The 17,242-nt window shown below is 44.7% G+C and overlaps 1 protein-coding gene across 1 annotated transcript in view; it reads left to right on the forward strand.

Annotated features, from left to right (window-relative positions):
- tnmd (tenomodulin) overlaps nt 1-17,242 on the forward strand; it is a 76,310-nt gene that overhangs the window by 37,222 nt on the left and 21,846 nt on the right. The gene's annotated exons all lie outside the window — the stretch shown is intronic.

Genomic DNA, 17,242 nt, shown 5'->3' on the forward strand with positions numbered 1-17,242 from the left:
ATACACACACACATGCACACACAGACACACACACAGACAACCATACCTGAATATCATGTATAAAAAACAAAAACTGTTATAAGTGAGAAGTCCTGAAGCCGAAAAAGAAAGGAAATGAGCACCACAATGCCTACTCAACCCATGCTCCACCAAGGTTTCCCAGTACACAGCGTTGACCTACTACAATAGCTATGTTGGTATATTATACTTCCAACAATGTGTATGCTGGTTGCTTAGGATTCAAACTTTCTCAAACAGCCTAATTCATACTCTGAGAGGAGGTGCTTCCACAATAATGTGATTTGTACAGCATACAAGGTAAAGTATTGGATTCTTCACACACCACACTAATCAACTTCCACTACCGTTTCAAGCTTTTTTTTATTATATGAAAGCAAGTTTGCTTTTATACTTACACGATTGTCGTGCTTGATTGAGAGAGGTGTTTTATCTTCTAGTATTGTGGTGCCTGCCTGTATTTCCTTTAACCTTTTTATTTGGCAATACATGTCATTGAGAACTAAATATTCTACTACTCAAAGTCTCTATGAACAGAGGAGATCTTGAAGAACAGATGAGTAATAGAATCAGGTAGGGTAGCACTGGGCTTGTATTAAAAATCCTGCATAAAAGTGAAACTGACAAGGAGAAACGTTTGCAACATAGTTTTCTGCATGTGTCTGATTTTGTCCATTTCATGTAAAACGGATCAAACATCATTTCTGACTGGACGACAGCTAACGTTGTCATGCTGTCTTAATAGTATAGGCTAATGTTTTTGTCACTCGCAATGCTCATTATCAGCAACTCACCACTGGTCTGTTTGCTTATTAGTTGGCTGTCTAGGCCTAACTGGATAGACTGACAAATTCTAGCCTTCTACCGACATATATCTACTCTCTGTGTTTAACTTACTTGTAAAGGCTCAGCTAAGTCATTGAATGTTCTTCAATAAGATGATTCTGGACTGTAACAAATAAATCAGATAGACCTACTAGGCCAAGGGTGTCAAACTCATTCCATGGAGGGCCTGGCGTTTAAAAAAAAAAAATTAAGACCTAGACAACCAGATGAGAGTTATTTACTAATTAGTGACCTTAATTCATGAATCAAGTACAAGGGAGGAGCGAAAACCTGCAGATACTCGGCCATCCGTTAAATGAGTTTGACACGTGTACCAGGCCCACATATAGACCTATCCAGCTAGCTGGCTAGCTAGTAGCCTACCCTTCAGACTTGCTAATTATTTAAACTGAACTATATAAGGCAAATCTAAAAATTTAAAAAAACGATTTAAAAAATATGGATAAATACAGTCTGAATTTTCATGTTTGGTGATGATTAATAGTTTTATGAGTCGTTGTTGGAGATTATCTCAGAGATAAGAAGGGAGAGAGTGAAAGTCTGACAGATCCTCTCAGAGCAAGCTTTACGCTCAAGCACATAGAAATATAACAGGTGAACAGATTGGACTTGGTGCTTCAATGGGAATGTTGGCTAGAAAAATGAGAAACATACAGAAAATGGTTTATTGTCCTTGCAAAAGTCTAAATTATACATTTAATGCTGCCCTGGAACGGGAGGAAGAAAGGAATCTGTGTATGATCTTATTCAATAGGAATGCAGTTCTAGTCATTCCACATCTACACTACTACTACATTTCACATACATTTTTTTGCAGGCTTCCAGGCATTTACTCATTCATCAACATGAAAACTGTGTGGCATTCATGGATCTACTGGTCGGAAAGCATCACAACCTCTCCCTTAACTATTGTCACATAGCTAGAAATGAAGTGGGGCAAACTGATGAATTTCTGCGCCAGCAGAGGGCCTGTGCTGCTGCTCCCCCTGACATCATAGTCATTAACCTCGGTGGAACAGACTTGGGAAACACAAAGGGAACAGCCCTAGTGAGTCAGATGCTTGTTGATTTGGCGGTAGTCATCCAAATGTTCCCCGGAACAACGGTGGTCTACTATGACATCTTGCAGCAGAGGAGTTGGATGTTCCAGTGGGAGAAGGACATCAACAAGCGCATAGAGATGGCCTGGCATCCTGTCAACCAGATGGTGTTTGCATTTCTCCGTGACAGGCGCATGCCCACAATCCACCACCCTGCCATCAAGCAGTGTGTCCCTGGGCAGTACCACAGAGAAGGTATGCATCTCACAGATGAGGGCAATGACCTCTGCCTTGAGAGTCTGAGAGCTGGCCTCTCCTCTGTTCTTTTTTAAATTTTCCTTTTCTTACCCCTTTTTTCTCCCATATTTCATGGTATCCAATTGGTAGTTACAGTCTTGTCCCATCGCTGCAACTGCCGTACGGACTCGGGAGAGGCGAAGGTCGAGAGCCGTGCGTCCTCCGAAACACAACCCAGTCGAGCCGCACTGCTTCTTGACACAATTCCCGCTTAACCCAGAAGCCAGCCACACCAACGTGTTGGAGGAAACACCGTACACCTGGCGACAGTGTCAGCGTACATTGCACACGGCCCGCCGCAGGAGTCGCTAGAACGCGATGGGAAAAGGATATCCCTGCCGGCCAAACCCTCACGACGCTGGGCCAATTGTGCGCGCCCCATGGGTCTCCCGGTCACGGCCAGCTGCGACAGAGCCTGGACACTAACCAGAATCTCTATTGGCACAGCTAGCACTGCGATGCAGTGCCTTAGACCTCCTCTGTTCTAGCAAGACACATGCAGTAGTACACACCACCACAGTTACTGCCCCTTGCCTGCCACTCCCCGAAACCAAAGGCGCTTTTAAAAGCCACCTGATACATTCAAATAAGTGTGTATATGTGTGGGTGTGTGTCGGGAGGAAGGGGGCTGTCAAAACTATTAACGAAAGACTGGTGAAAATGGCAGTCGCAATCTTCTGATCCACAGGCGGTAACTTTAACCATTACACTATTAAACCTGTAACATTGACTTTGACAGACCATTTAATTTGACAGTTTATTTCTCTTGCTTGGTAAAAAAGACAATAGTCTAAAACAGTTGATTTGTTGAAAACCCGCAACCCCTGACTAGTTTTTACTTGTGGATGGTGACTTCAGATTTTTGTGAAAACACAGAAAAGTAACTGTGTTGGCTCAGTCAGCACAAATTTGGATTACAATAATGAAATAAAGGAAAGAGAGTATGCCGGAGCTGGAAACAATTATACACATGTGGAAACAGTGATGCTGTCAGTCAAGTCTGGTAAGTTGTCTGATGCTAGCATGCACAACTGAGGTTCTGTTCATTTGGGGTTCAACCATTTACTATATGCGGTTCATAACTAGCTTCCTGTTTCTTAACAAAACAGTTTTCTCGGCTATGGTTTGTGTTGTGGTCTTGGTTGTTCTTAGTCGAGGAAATGTAAGTATTTAGACCCTTTACTCAGTACTTTGTTGAAGCACCTTTGGCAGCAATTACAGCCTTGAGTCTTCTTGGGTATGACGCTACAAGTTTGGCAGACCAGTATTTGGGGAGTTTCTCCCATTCTTCTCTGCAGATCCTCTCAAACTCTGTCAGGTTGGATGGGGAGCGTCGATGTACAGCTATTTTCAGGTCACTCCAGAGATGTTCGATCGTGTTCAAGTCCGGACTCTGGCTGGGCCACTCAATGACATTCAGAGACTTGTCCCCGAAGCCACTCCTGCATTGTCTTGGCGTGGGCTTAGGGTAGTTGTCCCGTTGAAAAGTGAACCTTCGCGCCAATCTGAGGTCCTGAGCACTCTGGAGCAGGTTTTCATCAAGGATCTCTCTGTACTTTGCTCCATTCATCTTTCCCTCTATCCTGACTAGTATCCCTGCTGCTGAAAAACATCCCCACATCATGACGCTGCCACCACCATGCTTCACTGTAGGGATGTTATTGGCAGCTGATGAGCGGTGCCTGGTTTCCTCCAGACCTGATGCTTAGCATTCAGGCCAAATAGTTCATTCTTGGTTTCATCAGACCATAGAATCTTGTTTCTCATGGTCTGGAGAGCCCTTTGGGTGCCTTTTGGCAAACTCCAAGCGGGCTGTCATGTGCCTTTAACTGAGGAGTGGCTTCCGTCTGGCCACTCTACCATAAAGACCTGATTGGTGGAGTGCTGCAGAGATGGTTGTCCTGCTGGAAGGTTCTCCCATCTCCACAGAGGAACTCTGGAGCTCTGTCAGAGTGACCATCGGGTTCTTGGTCACCTCCCTGACCAAGGCCCTTCTCCCCCGATTGCTCAGTTTGGCTGGGCGGCCAGCTCTAGGAAGAGTCTTGGTGGTTCCAAACTTCTTCCATTTAAGAATGATGGCGGCCACTGTGTTCTTGCGAACCTTCAATGCTGCAGACATTTTTTAGTACCCTTCCCCAGATCTGTGCCTCGATACAATCCTGTCTCGGAGCTCTACGGACAATTCCTTCGACCTCATGGCTTGGTTTTTGCTCTGACATGCATTGTTAGCTGTGGGACCTTATGTAGACAGCCGTGTGCCTTTCCAAATCATCTCCAATCATTTGAACTTACCACAAGTGGACTTCAATCAAGTAGTAGAAACATCTCAAGACATGCACATGAGCTCAATTTCGAGTCTCATGGCAAAGGGTCTGAATACTTATGTAAATAAGGTATTTCTATTTTTTATTTGTAATAAATTTGCACAAAAAATTAACTGTTTTCGCGTTGTCATTATGGGGTATTGTGTGTAGATTTATGAGGATTTTTTTTATTTAATCCATTTTAGAATATGGCTGTAACGTAACAAAATGGAGAAAAAGTCAAGGGGTCTGAATACTTTACAAGTGCACTGTATGTGGTTCTCAGTAACAGCCGGACGGCTCATGACGAGAGGCGGTGGAGTGTGTTGTTAACCTCCAATCAAGTTGATTTTAACATTGAGCTCCATATTACAGCTTTGTGCCAGTCGGCGGGACTAAAATAAAATGGAATATCTAATAACAAGAGGTCTCAGTTCACTCACACTCATACTCAAACACACATGCGGCCACACACACACACACACACACACACACACACACACACACACACACACACACACACACACACACACACACACACGCACGCAAACACAAGTTGCTAGTTTCTCCTCCAGCCCATCCAATCTGAATGATCCACTTCTGTCAGTGAAGCGAATCCACCGAGGAGATGTGTTTGGCCAGGCATGGCCACGGGAGACTACATTGTGAAACAAGTGAGCGAGCAGAATAATCCTCATTGTGATTACAAATGAATAGAAGAGAGTGGAGGAAAACACAAACCTTATTATAAGTTATACTAACTGTAAGTTGAGGGGGATGGGTTTGAAATGTATTTTTTTAAAGAACGGATGTTTCAGGTCTTTACTAATTAAAAAGCCCCCTTTAAAACAATCTCTGTCAAGCCCAAGGGCTGTGTATGAGGAATTGAAATGGGCAGATAATGCCGCTTAAGGCCAGAGGCGAAATCCCTTTTCTATTGTTTCAGGCTAATACAGGGAACATGTTGCAGGAAGAACCTAGGGAACTGGCTTTCAAGCATATTCATCAGTCTATTATATGAGAATCATTATGGTCACACAGTGCAACCACCTGCCACCTGCCACCACCACCCCATCTACTGTATTTTTATGTAGCTCTTCAACGAAAAATGATGTAGTCATTTCATTAATAATTTGACACAAACAGTGGTTCACATTTTGTATGATATTCAATCTGGAACTACAGTAAAGCTTTGAATCAATGATATTACACAATCCCTAACCTTCAAACAATTTTGAAATACACAAGAATATAAGAATACATTTCCAATATTGATGTAGAATTTACTTGGGGGCGAGAGTATAGACTAGAGTAGGCCTACCTCAATGCCAGTTTCCCAGAACCTTGAGCTTGACATCAATACAAAACTTGTATTCTACAACTGTATTAAATCTAGACTAAGACTAATCTAATAATCCCGTTTCATTTGAACCAAAATACAAGTCTGCCAGACTCCCTGTGTCACACCCTGATCTGTTTCACCTGTCCTTGTGATTGTTTCGACCCACTCCAGGTGTTGCTTATTACCCCAGGTGTATTTTTCCCTTTGTTTCCTGTCTCTCTGTGCCAGTTCGTCTTGTTTGCCAAGTCAACCAGTGGTTTTCCTTGCTCCTATTTATTTCCTCAGTCTCTTTTGGTTCTAGTCCTCCTGGTTTCGACCCTTGCCTGTCCTGACTCCGAACCCGCCTGCCTGACCACACTGCCTGTTCTGTCTTCAAGCCTGGCTATCCCCTTGTACTGTTTGGACTCGGATCTGGTTGCTGAACCCCTGCCTGGCCTGACCTCGAGACTGCCCTTCGTCTGGTACTGTTTTGGACTCTGACCCGGTTTATGAACTCTCGCCTGTCCCCTTTTGCCTACCCCTTGGATTAATAAATATCGGAGCTCAACCATCTGCTTCCTGTGTCTGCATTTGGGTCTCGCCTTGTGTTCTTATAACCTGTATGAGCAACATACCTCAAGTCATTTATCTTTATGCTTTATCTTGGCTAGGTCGCAGTTGTAAATGAGAACTTGTTCTCAACTAGCCTACCTGGTTAAATAAAGGTGAAATCAAAATAGTAATCAAGATGCTATGCTATACTGTAATAATATGCTTCACATTTTAACATGAAATCATTTATATTTTCGTTGAACTACAGACTGTTTCTCAGGTACTCCAATATCCAAAGATGACATTGTTTGTTGTTTACGGCCAGCAACATGAATCCTGGATTGTGTCCATTCGGGAATAAACAGAAGAAAATGGACTGAAAGAGGAAGGAACTACTTGGACTTGTCCAATAACAAATGCTAATTTTGTTTTTCCGTTTTCTGCTTTATTCCCTAACGAACACGACCCAGAGCTAATTATAGACGCAATGATAGTCGCATTGGTTGAAGCTCAGTGTTAAATTCAAATTTCCCTACCATCATATCTAAGCCAATATGACACCAATCAAATCAACTTGATTGGAGGTACACAACATACTCCCCGCCTCTTGTCATGAGCCGCCCATCCGTTACTGAGAAGCACATTCCGGATTTTTTAACAGGGTTGTTAGCAATTAAGTTTTAAGAGTATTTCTAGCTCAAATTCTAGATATTGGTATAAAACGAGACTATAGTGTCCACAAAGTAACCATTGGACTTGGGTTTAACTAACTTTGTAGGTGCAACAGGTTTAATAAAATGTATAATTTATCGCTCTCAAATGCACATTTCCGTCCATTAAGAAACAACGATGTAGCATTTCTGACAATGCTAAGATCTTTTTTAGCCGAGAGTTCTATAACACCGGGTCGGTTGCTTGTCAACAGCACAGCTGCTTGCACCATGCTGCCAGTCATAAGAAAGGCATGAGAACAAACCAAGGCTACTGTATATAGCTAGCTACATGGTGGTATTCAAGCTGAGGTTAATCAATAAATGCAAACAGATATTTTGATTAGCTAGGTAGCTAGCTAACGTTAGCTTGCTTTTACAAAGTCCAGTAGCTAGCCTCTGTAGCTAGCTAACACCAGTCAGCTGACAGCTAGCTAGCTAATGAACTAATGCAATTCGCAACATATCATACGAATTGTAATTCGTAACATATCATGTGAAATGGATGATGGACACCCACAACTGAATACATACCATGCGAAACGTAAAATATCATACTAAATGCAGTGCTTCAGATTCTGTACAAAATAAAACAAAATGTTAGATCAAATTGCAGCAGCGTGCACTCAAAATAAACGGAAATGCTTGCTAACTTGGTTAACTACGTGATTAAATGACACACACACTTATGTTAATGTCTTAGGTGGCTCTTAAAAAAGCCTTTGGGTTCATGGAGAGGCAGGCAAGTGGCAGGTGGTGTGTACTACTGCATGCATCTTGCTTGAACGGAGGAGTAACCAGGGCCTGTATCAAAATCAAATCAAATCAAGTTTATTTTATATAGCCCTTCGCACATCAGCTAATATCTCGAAGTGCTGTACAGAAACCCAGCCTAAAACCCCAAACAGCAAGCAATGCAGGTGTAGAAGCACGGTGGCTAGGAAAAACTCCCTAGAAAGGCCAAAACCTAGGAAGAAACCTAGAGAGGAACCAGGCTATGAGGGGTGGCCAGTCCTCTTCTGGCTGTGCCGGGTGGAGATTATAACAGAACATGGCCAAGATGTTCAAAATGTTCATAAGTGACAAGCATGGTCAAATAATAATCAGGAATAAATGTCAGTTGGCTTTTCATAGCCGATCATTAAGAGTTGAAAACAGCAGGTCTGGGACAGGTAGGGGTTCCATAACCGCAGGCAGAACAGTTGAAACTGGAATAGCAGCAAGGCCAGGTGGACTGGGGACAGCAAGGAGTCATCATGCCCGGTAGTCCTGACGTATGGTCCTAGGTCTCAGGTCCTCCGAGAGAGAGAAAGAAAGAGAGAAGGAGAGAATTAGAGAGAGCCAAGATTTTCAAAATGTTCATAAATGACAAGCATGGTCAAATAATAATCAGGAATAAATGTCAGTTGGCTTTTCATAGCCGATCATTAGGAGTTGAAAACAGCAGGTCTGGGACAGGTAGGAGTTCCATAACCGCAGGCAGAACAGTTGAAACTGGAATAGCAGCAAGGCCAGGTGGACTGGGGACAGCAAGGAGTCATCATGCCCGGTAGTCCTGACGTATGGTCCTAGGGCTCAGGTCCTCCGAGAGAGAGAAAGAAAGAGAGAAGGAGAGAATTAGAGAGAGCATACTTAAATTCACACAGGACACTGGATAAGACAGGAGAAGTACTCCAGATATAACCAACTGACCCTAGCCCCCCGACACATAAACTACTGCAGTATAAATACTGGAGGCTGAGACGGGAGGGGTCAGGAGACACTGTGGCCCCATCCGATGATACCCCCGGACAGGACCAAACAGGAAGGATATAACCCTACCCACTTTGCCAAAGCACAGCCCCCGCACCACTAGAGGGAAATCTTCAACCACCAACTTACAATCCTGAGACAAGGCCGAGTATAGCCCACAAAGATCTCCACCACAGCACAAACCAAAGGGGGGCGCCAACCCAGACAGGAAGATCACGTCAGTGACTCAACCCACTCAAGTGACGCACCCCTCCTAGGGACGGCATGAAAGAGCACCAGTAAGCCAGTGACTCAGCCCCTGTAATAGGGTTAGAGGCAGAGAATCCCAGTGGAGAGAGGGGAACCGGCCAGGCAGAGACAGCAAGGGCGGTTCGTTGCTCCAGAGCCTTTCCGTTCACCTTCACACTCCTGGGCCAGACTACACTCAATCATATGACCTACTGAAGAGATAAGTCTTCAGTAAAGACTTAAAGGTTGAGACGGAGTCTGCGTCTCTCACATGGGTAGGCAGACCGTTCCATAAAAATGGAGATCTATAGGAGAAAGCCCTGCCTCCAGCTGTTTGCTTAGAAATTCTAGGGACAATTAGGAGGCCTGCGTCTTGTGACCGTAGCGTACGTGTATGTACGGTATGTAAATCTTTCTGCATCATTTTTGGACAGAAGATTTCTGATTTTTGCAATGTTACGTAGATGGAAAAAAGCTGTCCTTGAAACAGTCTTGATATGTTCATCAAAAGAGAGATCAGGGTCAAGAGTAACGCCGAGGTCCTTCACAGTTTTATTTGAGATGACTTTACAACCATCAAGATTAATTGTCAGATTTAACAGAAGATCTCTTTGTTTCTTGGGACCTAGAACAAGCATCTCTGTTTTGTCCGAGTTTAAAAGTAGAACATTTTCAGCCATCCACTTCCTTATGTCTGAAACACAGGCTTCTAGCGAGGGCAATTTTGGGGCTTCACCATGTTTCATTGAAATGTACAGCTGTGTGTCATCCGCATAGCAGTGAAAGTTAACATTATGTTTTCGAATAACATCCCCAAGAGGTAAAATATATAGTGAAAACAATAGTGGTCCTAAAACGGAACCTTGAGGAACACCGAAATGTACAGTTGATTTGTCAGAGGACAAACCATTCACAGAGACAAACTGATATCTTTCCGACAGATAAGATCTAAACCAGGCCAGAACTTGTCCGTGTAGGCCAATTTGGGTTTCCAGTCTCTCCAAAAGAATGTGGTGATCGATGGTGTCAAAGGCAGCACTAAGGTCTAGTAGCACGAGGACAGATACAGAGCCTCGGTCTGACGCCATTAAAAGGTCATTTACCACCTTCACAAGTGCAGTCTCAGTGCTATGATGGGGTCTAAAACCAGACTGAAGCATTTCGTATACATTGTTTGTCTTCAGGAAGGCAGTGAGTTGCTGCGAGACAAAGCGTCTCAAAAAAGGTCATAGGAATCCTGTTAAAACCAGTTTTAAGACCAAAAAAACTCCAGACTCAGAGTATGGCTGCGTTTCAAACTCATAAAAGACACACCCTTGTCCACTTACCCTCGCCTTATGCCTTTGGGGGAATCAACGTGGCCATATTTGTCGTCGGCCCAATTATTAGCCAAGCAAGGGAGGTTTGCAGCGTAAGCCTCTCAGCCCTTGTTTTTAATGGAGTTTGCGATTGTACAATTGTGTTCACTTCAGGGCCTGAAATGCCTCATCATTCAATTCGCGATGACTGTACATCCGCTAAGAAAAGTCAGCCAAAACTTAAAACGTTAATTAAGGCTAGGCGTCCCACTAGCGGGACACCTGTCAACAACTTCCGGTGAAATTGGAGGGCGTGCAATTCAAATAAATAATCGTAATATTTAACATTTATGAACACACAAGTATCTTATATCGGTTAAAAGCTTAAATTCTTGTTAATCTAACTGCTTTGTCCGATTTACAATAGGCTTTACAGCGAAAGCTTACCATGCGATTGTTTGAGGATGGCACCCCACATCAACATATTTTTCAACCAGCACAGGCTCCATAAAATAACAAATAGCGATTAAATAATCACTTACTTTTTGAAAATCTTCCTCTGTTTGCAATCCCAAGGGTTCCAGCTACAACATGTATGGTCGTTTTGTTAGAGAAAATCCTTCTTTATATCTCAAAAAGTCTGTTAAATTGGCGCCATCGATTTCAGTAATCCACCCGTTCAACATGCAGACAAAGGAATCCAAAAAGATACCGCTAAACTTTGTTAAAACAAGTCAAATTACATTTCTATTTAATCATCAGGTACCCTAAAATGTAAATAAACTATAATATTTCATACGGAAAGAAGTATGTTCAATAGAAAAGTAAAATTAGCCTTCCCAACTGTGACTCCCGGTGCCAAAACTCAAAATTATTCCTCGTTTTGGAAGAACGAGCCTGAAACCTTGAAAAAAACTGTTGACATCTACTGGAAGCCATAGGAATTGCAATCTGGGAGCTGTAATTACATAGAACCCATAGCTTTCAGTTTTCAAAGAGCATGGGATCTCCCAAAAAAATAAAATTCTGGTTGGTTTTTCTTCAGATTTTCGGCTACCATGTCAATTGTGTTATAGTCTCATACATTATTTTTAACATTTATACAAACTTCAAAGTGTTTTCTATCCAATGATACCAATTATATGCATATCCTGGCTTCTGGGCCTGAGTAACAGGCAGTTTACTTTGGGCACGTCAGGTGGAAATTCTGAATAAAGGACCCGAGCCTGAAGAAGTTGTGTAACGTCTATATGGAGTCAACATACAAGTGTAAGTAAAAACCTTCTTCAGAAGTAGCTAGGCAAGGGCGGTCCATTTAAAATGAATTCCTTCCTCCCTCGCCCCTTGCCCTGCAAGTGTAAACTCGTCAGACGTCATGAAACGTAATCAGAAGTGTCCACTTAATTTGAGGACTGACAGTAGAGGCTGTGTCTGTTAAGTATTTGGAATGCAGCCTAGGTTTTGGGATGATGTTAAAAAACTGCAGATAAACATTGAGCCAGTTGTAAAATCAACTCATAATAGTTTATCTCAGCTGGTAATCACGACAGTTTGATGTACTGCAAAAGAAAGATAGTGATGACACTCATTGACTTGTTGCAAATGATGGGGAATAACCAGTCACAATGAGGCATCGCCAGCTGTGCAATTTATAGCACGCTTCAGACAACTAAGGTGAACGTGACTGTACATCAAATGTCGTACCCCCGGCACGATCACTTTGCCTACACTTAATTCTTGCCTAATATGTTGCCATGAATAACCTTCTTTTTTTTTTACCAATTCCGATATTTTGAATAATGTGATAGTAATTTTTTTATACAGAATCATGCGGTATAATGATTTACATTATCATTATATCCACACCCTCGTCACTCCTGTTAAACAACTCTAAATCGTTTTGGCACAGTAGTTACTTGCCGATAATGTTGCATAAAACGCTTGAAAAGTCTATAATTTGCCCACATATACGCATTACCAATTTAGGCATTTTTTTTAACAACGTGATATTCTGCTTGAAATACCATTAAAAAATATGTGATTTATTATTAGCCTAGTGGTTATAAGTATGTAGGCATATATCATGTGAGCGCTGGGCCATATCTATGCACTTGTTTATTGTCCTCATCCAACAAGAACATCCAACTCCTCCACTGTGTAATGTCAGAGTAGACCACCGTTGTCCCAGGGAACATTCGTATGACTACCTCCAAATCAGCTCGTATCTGACACACCAGGGCTGTCCCATTTGTTCGTCCCAAGTCGTTTCCACCAAGGTGAATGACTATGATATGTTCACGGTCAAACCTCGCCTCGGCGAGAGAGAATATTTCAGAACCATTCCATTGAGAACAGCTCATCCATATTTCACACTCCTGTAGTCATCTAGCCAGCTGCATTGTTTAATCGCATAGTAAATATTTGCTTCAGTCTTTATTTCCTTGCTCTCACCAATTTGCTTTGAGCAATGATCAGTAGGAGTATGAGCTGGGGTCTTATCAATAAATAAAACCAATAAAACCCACAACATTGTGAGGGTTCACAAGGAGAGCACGTGTTAAACTGTATTATAATATTGATAATAATGTTGCATAATCATGTAATGAACACGATGGGAGACAGAGCTGGTTTCAAGCGCAGGGCGCAGCATGTGTTTATTGTAAAGGGCCACAGGAGGAGGCAGGTAGCTGGGTCCAGGGGCAGGCAGAAGGTCATACACAGGGGGTCCAAAAAGGCAACAGTACAGGCTTGGAAAAGGCTAGTAAAGTCGTCCGGGAGATCAGGCAATAGGTTGATAACAGGAAATCTTATAGGCTAAAGTACAGACAGGGATTAGGCAAAAGGCGTCGTTAGTGAGGTAGGCAAAAACTATCAAAAACGGGAGGATTCAATTACGGGAAAAACAGAGCTCCGAATAGAAGCGTGTCATAAAACAAACAATACCCCACAATGATGGGGTGCAAAGAACTGAACTAAATAGTGTGTGATAATGACATACAGGTGTGTGAACAGGTGATCAGAATTCAGGTGATTGGGATCTGGAGAGTGAGCTGCATTTCAGGGGACCTATGTGTTTGAGAGTGTGAGCTGGAAAGAGAGCTGCGTTCAGGGGATCTATGTGTTTGAGACTGTGAGTTGGAAGCAGACGTTACAGTACCCCCCCCCCCCTCCTCCCCACTGGCGGCTTTTGAGGGCCTAAGAAGTTGAGCAGGGGGCCTCCCCCGGGGACGGAGCTGGGCAGTCAAGACGGTTACGGTGGAAAGCCAGGATCATGGCTGGGTCGAGGATGTCCTGGGCGGGGACAGAGTATTGTTCTTTGGGTCCGTACCATTCCTAATCCACCAGGTAGTGGATGCGACCACCCAGGCGCTTGGAGTCAAGGAGGGCTTGGACGGAATGAGCCGGTGCACCGCCGACGTCAAACGGAGGGGGTGTGCCGAGGTGCGCCACTGGAGGATGGAGAGGGCTGTACCTCACAGGCTTGAGAAGGGACACATGGAAGGATGAGGAGATACAGGAATGGCGGGGAGATGGTAGGTGACAGAATTGATGCGGTGTGTTATTTTGAAGGGACCAATGAACCGGGGACTGAACTTTTGCAGGGGTCACAAAGCCAGATGTCCGGGAAGAGAGCCACACACGTTTCCCAGGCTGGAAGAGTGGAATAGGTCGGCGACACCGGTCAGCGAACTGTTTCTGAGAGAGGGAAACTTTAAGTGGGTGCCCATGTACGGTCTCTCAAACCTGCTCATTCTGCCGAAACCACTCATCAACGGCAGGCACAGTTACGGGCTCTGTCTCCCGCGGGAACACGGGGGGTTGGTATCCGAGGACACACTGGAAAGGAGTGAGATGGAGTGAAGAATGCACCAGGGAGTTCTGTGCGTATTCGGCTCAGGCTAGATAGCGACTTCACTCGGATGGTATCCGGAGGATAGGCTGATAGAGACCCCCAGTCAGTGGAGACGAACTGGGATCCCCAACCCGAAATGATGTCTTCCGGGATCCCAAACAGACAAAACACCTTTTGGAACATGCACTCTGCCATTTTCATGGCATTAGGTAGATGCGGAAGGGGGATGAGTTGGCATCTTGGAGAACCGGTCCACTACCACTAAAATAGTAGTGAAGCCCGAAGAGTCTAGCAGATCAGAGAGGAAATCCATGGCGATGTGGGACCATGATCTGTGTGGTGTAGTAAAGGCTCGAGCTTACCGGTAGGTAGTTGGCGAGGACTCTTTGCCCATGCACAGACGGGACAGGAAAGAACGTAATCTCGGACATCTGCTGTTAGTTATGACCACCAGAACTTGCGTGTCAGTAGCTCCGTGGTCTGGGTGATCCCGGGATGGCCAGAACTCAGAGAGGTATGGCACCACTGAATTAGTTGGGGTCTGATGGACGCCGGAACGTAGGTCTTGCCTGCAGGGGTGTCGGGAGGTGCTGGGTCATGTTGTAGGGGCTCTTGGACGGCGGATTGGATTTCCCACTGTATGGGTCCTACGACACAAGACAGAGGCAGGATGGGCTCAGGAGCTGGGTTAGAGGAAGGGGAGTCAAATAGATGGGATAAGGAATCAGCCACATTTTTCTTGCCAGGCAGATAGGTGACAGTGAAGTTGAAACGGGTGAAGAAGAGTGCCCAGCGAGCATGTCTGGGGTTGAGCCTCTTATCACGCCTTAAGTACTCCAAATTGCGGTGGTCGGTAAGGACAAGGAATGGGTGATGAGTTCCCTCTCAATTAACCAGTGGCGCCACTCTTCGATAGTCAGCTTAATGGCGAGGAGTTCTCGGTTCTTGACATCATAGTTCCTCTCAGCGGGTGACAGTTTCTTGGAAAAGAATCCACATGGGTGGAATTTGGGAGGTGGCCCTACCCACTGAGAGAGAACCGCTCCTACGCCGTCCTCGGCTGCATCAACCTCCAGAAAAAAAGGAAGGGTAGGATATGGCTGCCTAAGAATGGATGCAGAGTTGAAGAGGACTTTAAAGGTCTCAAATGCAGTAACGGCGGTGTCGGTCCATTGGAGGGTACTGTTTTTTTGACTGGTGAGAGCTGAGAGAGGAGTGGTTGTGCTGCTGCAGTTTCAGATGAACCGGTGGTAGTAGTTGGAAAATCCTAGGAAACATTGTAGTTCCTTTACAGTGGTAGGTTTGGGCTAAGCACGGTCATGACTTTGCCTTCATCCATGTTAACCCCTCCTGGTGTCAACTCAAAACCTAGGAAGGTTACTGTGGTAAAGTGAAAGGCGCTCTTCTCAGCCTTGACATACAGATGGTGGTCCTGTAGTCATTGGAGGACCTGTTACACATGCTGTACATGTTCTGCAATGGAGTGAGAGTAGATCAAGCTATCGTCAATGTACACGATGAGGAACTGGTTGATCATGTCCTGGAAAACTTAATTCATGAAGGACTGGAAGACTGCGGGCATTGGTGAGACCGTAGGTAATAACCAGGTATTCGTAGTGACGCCTAGCAGTGATAAACGCCGTCTTCCACTCATACCCACTTCGTATACTGACCAGGTTGTAAGCACTACGTAGGTCGAGTTTGGAGTAGATGGTAGCCTGTCCAACTTGTTCTAGTACGGCCGGAATCAGAGGAAGAGGGAAGCAATTATTGATGGTAAGGTCATTGAGAGGTCAGTAATCTATGCAGGGATGGAGACTACCATCCTTTTTTGTACAAAAAAGAAACTGGACAGATGAATCCATAGCCTCATTCTCTGGAATGGACAAGGGGTAGATCCGACCCTTAGGGGGCGATGCCCCAGGAAGGAGGTCAATCGTGCAGTCCTCCTCTTGCTGAAGACACTCTGGAACTGGGCATATACAGGTGGGATGTGGGTTGGAATGGTAGACTCCGATCCTTCTATAGACGTGGCTCAACAGGTTAGATTGAAGCAGTTCTTAAAACAGGTGGGAGACCTTGACAGCAGTTCCACTTGCCGCCAGGAGATTGTAGGGTCGTAAAGGCTTAGCCAGAGGTGACCGAGGATGAGGTGTTCTTTAGGCAAAGACAACACCATTAACTGAATGACCTCAGAGTGTAGGAGGCCAATCTGAAGGGGGATACTTTTGGTCATGCGAGTCACAAGACCAGTTCCGAGAGGTTGTCCGTCCAGCGCATTAATCCTAAAGGGAAGCTTAACAGGGATTAGTTTGAATCTTAACTGTTGTGCCAATTGTTCGTCAATGAAATTACCTGTGGCCCCCGAGTCCACTAGTCCCTCCACAAACTGAATGAGCCCATTAGCAGAAAGAAGAGCCGGGATACTGAACTGCCTTTTGGTAATATTCAAAAAAGTAAAGGTGCTTACCCGGGCGGAAGTGGAGGGGTTGTGGTCACCCCTTCGTGGGGGGGCGAAGCGGACAGCTATTGAGTAGGTGGTTACTCTCTCCACAATAGAGGCACAGGTTTTCACATAACCTTCGATGTCTCTCGGCAGGCGTGAGAGGGGCACGGCCGAGTTGCATGGGCCTGGAAGACTCGCAGGCCATGGTCGACTGTATAGGTCTGCGGTCCACCAGTAGGTTGCCAATGGATATGGACATCCAGATGTATTGGTTGCGGTCCGTTAATTATCATCTGCAGGCCAGTTCGGTCTGTAACTCCCAATTAAGACCCCTCCAGTAGACTATAAGGAGAGCTGGTTCACTCCATCCACTGCCGGCAGCCATGGTGCAGAACTCCAGGGCATACTCAGTGGTGGAGTGACGGCCCTGTCGCAGCTCACATAACAGGTCCCCGGTGTGACGACCTGAAACTGAATGGTCAAACACCTGATTCAGATGACAGATCAGCACTTTGAGCGGCACACAGTGCTGTGACCCAATCCAGAGCTTTGCCTATGATTAGGGAGATGACGAAGTC

This window comes from Salvelinus fontinalis, chromosome 6 (genome assembly GCF_029448725.1).
Source record: "Salvelinus fontinalis isolate EN_2023a chromosome 6, ASM2944872v1, whole genome shotgun sequence".
Lineage (NCBI taxonomy): Eukaryota > Metazoa > Chordata > Actinopteri > Salmoniformes > Salmonidae > Salvelinus > Salvelinus fontinalis.